A 3,276-nucleotide genomic window follows, 5' to 3' on the forward strand; every position below is an offset into this window, starting at 1 on the left:
CCTTTCCTCCACCGATAAAGGTTCATCCCGAGTCACAAGCGCAATCTCTTTTTTTTTTTTCATTCTTTTTTCTTTTCGTTATGGTAATGCAATGCAAGAGGTCGGAAATCTGGTTGTTTCTGATGATGAAAAGAGCTTTTATCTTATGTGAAATTTATGAAAACCCGAAATGTCCGTAATGTTAGAAGACGACCTACGGCATCTGATGGTCAGATGCCGTAGGTCGGTATATCTTTGAAAGCTCAGACGGAGAGAATAAACGGACTCCTCGAGGGCTACTTAAGCCACTTTAGTGCAAACCAGAAGGACTGGAGCTGTTGGATGTTGCTCAGTCCTGCTATAACTTAACAACCAAAAAGCTCTGCGTCGAACTTCAGCCCCTTCGAGTTGGCCACGGGGTAACAGCCTCTGACGCCCCACACCATTGCGACAGGAGGGGGCTTGCCCATCAGCCTACTTTGCCAAGAGGTGGCAGGAGCGCAACGACCTTAGCCCAAACCTACTTAAACAACCTAAAGACTTGGCCCGGTCTGAAAGTAGACCTTGTAGAAAAGCGGATAGGAAAGGTAGCCTATAGACTCAAGCGACCAGCTCGGTGAAAACGAACCCCGTATTCCATGTGAGTCAGTTGACTTCGATTAGACCAGACCGCCCCAGAGAGGAACGTGCCCACGAGGGCACCACCAGATGTTGTAGATAAACCTACTAAAGAAGAAGTTGAGTATATCATAGCTGACCGCACCATGGGCTAGCCCATACACCCACTGCACGAGTGGAATACTACTTAGTCAAGTAGAAAGGCCAACCTGAGAGCGAGGCAAGCCGGGAAGGGGCTGAGACTTAGGATTCGAAGACCAAGTCAGAGACTACTAGACGTCTCGCAGAGCGACTCTCAACGAGGACGTTGAGACTGTTCGAAAAAAAAAAAGATTTTTTGGCTTAATCCGCCTTTACTAAAGAAAAAAGAGTACACTTGTACTCCGGCTAATAAGGGAAAGGTTTTTTTTTTTCAAATCCAAGTTTGACTCTGATTAGATCCTTAGCGCAAGCGCTAAGTAAGCAAGCTACCGCTCCGTGGGGTAAAAACCGAGGAAAATAAAGAACGTCAAGTAGAAAGGAACAAGGTCTTACGGCACGATCACCATATCTTTGATTTTTCTTTATCTCTCCTCGGCTTGAGCCGAGTGGATGATACGTGGCGTGGTATACCTGATCGTTTAGTCAACAAGACGTACGTAAGTCGACATAGCTCCATGTATATGTTCTTTGGAGCTAGAGCCAATCAATAGAATGAAATGAAAGAATGGTAAGCCTAGGGCGACGAACATGGCTCAAGAGTGTCTATACAAAGCCCCTCTCTTCTTCACTCAAAGAGGCAATGCACCCTTTGTTTGAATGGTACTTGATTCATAAAGAATGATTCTTTTGAAGTTATACGGACTTTCTAAAAAAAAAATGCTCAGCGATATATGATGCTAAACCGAGACCGAGATATAGAGAGGGCTGTCCTTTTGTTTTGTTGTCTCGAAGAGACAAAACAAAAGCACTCATATGAATGGTGCTAATTCCCATGTTCTTTCTAGTCTCGTTTGGTTTCGAGAGCCTCCCTCTCCCTGTGGGTCGAGCCTCCTTTTCAGTCGCCCTCTCCCCGTCCCTTACTCGTCTTTTGAAAGCCGTCATCCTGGATTTTCTTTCCGTATGCCGGGGAAAGTACCTCACCCCCACCTTTCTACATTTATTATTATATAGAATTTCCTCGGGTCTCTATAAAACAGAATGAAAAGCCCGGGTGGAAGCACAAACAAAAGGAGAGAGAAAAAGTCGAAAAGAAAGGGGGGAAGAAGTCTAGTGCTAGTTCTTACTAACACTTCTTTTTCTAACTTTCATTTTTGAGTGCTTTCTTTGTTCTCTTATTTGGATTGAAAGAAAGAAAAAACTTCCCTTTCTTTCTCTTCTTTATTTTGGTTTTATCCCTTCGACGAATTTCGGCTATGACCAATGCCCCACTAGCTAAATAGGCGTAAGAAAAAGCTACCTGAAAAAAAAGCAAGGTGCACCTTGAATTGAACTCGACGAATTGCGTTTTGCCAGAGAGATTTTTTTAGAAAGATTCTCCTAATTCAAAAATAGAAAGAATATAAATAAAGGCGCATACGCGGGAAGGGGCCCCCCTCTTTCTTAGAATTCAACATTTATGATATGTTTTGCATCTTGTTCGCCCACTCTTCATTCAGGGTGATTCGAACCAGGGGAGGATCTTCCACCTTTAAGGTCATAGCACCAGTACTTGAACGCTTACTCTTACTGCTCTTCTCAGGTTCACCTCTTTTGGATGCCCTGAGGTTTGAAGTCATTTGTTTATCACAGAACAAGTCCCCCTCAGTCACTGCCATAGTTGACCCTCTCTTCCAGATCCTCGCTTCTATGAGCCAAATCACTCTCCTCGGGAGTTCTCTCCTTGACTACACCCTCCTCGGCTTTGTTACCCAAACACTCATCCTGAGCAATCTCTTCCGGTTCAGCAGTGTCCAGATCTGGCATCTTTGCCTCTTCTTGTTCAGGGTCCTCTAGAACCGCAAAACGGTTCGGGCTGACTAGGTCCAGTTGGGTCATTCCACTCGCACAACTAGTGTCCAGCCCCCCTTTACTATTGTAACTACTGGTACCTGACCCCGTCGGCTCGACATTTTTGCAAGCACCGACCCTGACTCAATAGGGCAATTCAAAGAGGAGAACGAGGACAGCTGACTACCGCTAAAAGTCAGACTAAGAACATTGTATGATTGAAAACTGCCGCTGCATACTACCCGGTGCTTGCAGGTCTGACTGGTGCCTTCTCTCCAACAGCTGCTTCAATCAATGTTAAGTCTGACTACGCCCGCAGCTGACTACTTATTGAAAGACCGAACAGGAAATGAAAAGTCGTACTACAACAACTGTAAATAAACATTCCCTCCCCGCTCTGACTTTGATCGACTTGCCCGCACAGCGTCTTTTTTGAGAAAAGAGGTCAAGGGGCTAAGTGACTCTCGAAAGTCGTCTTTTGTATCGCGTCAAGAGAAATGACATAGATAAGATCATTGCTTAAAGAGTTTCATTGTCGAATTGATCTCGAAATTGGATCCCAATAGTAGCTGCTGCCCAAAGGTGCTTTATGAAAGCCGGTCCACAGCAGTGAAAGTACGATTGATTCCGTCGATCGAACGAAAACCGCTTCTTGCTTTTTTGGCTTGACTACTCTGCTTGCTTAACACAAGTCTTATTTAACCTTCACGG

The sequence above is a fragment of the mitochondrial genome of Solanum lycopersicum, assembly GCF_036512215.1.
Source record: "Solanum lycopersicum bio-material TGRC:LA1421 mitochondrion, complete genome".
Lineage (NCBI taxonomy): Eukaryota > Viridiplantae > Streptophyta > Magnoliopsida > Solanales > Solanaceae > Solanum > Solanum lycopersicum.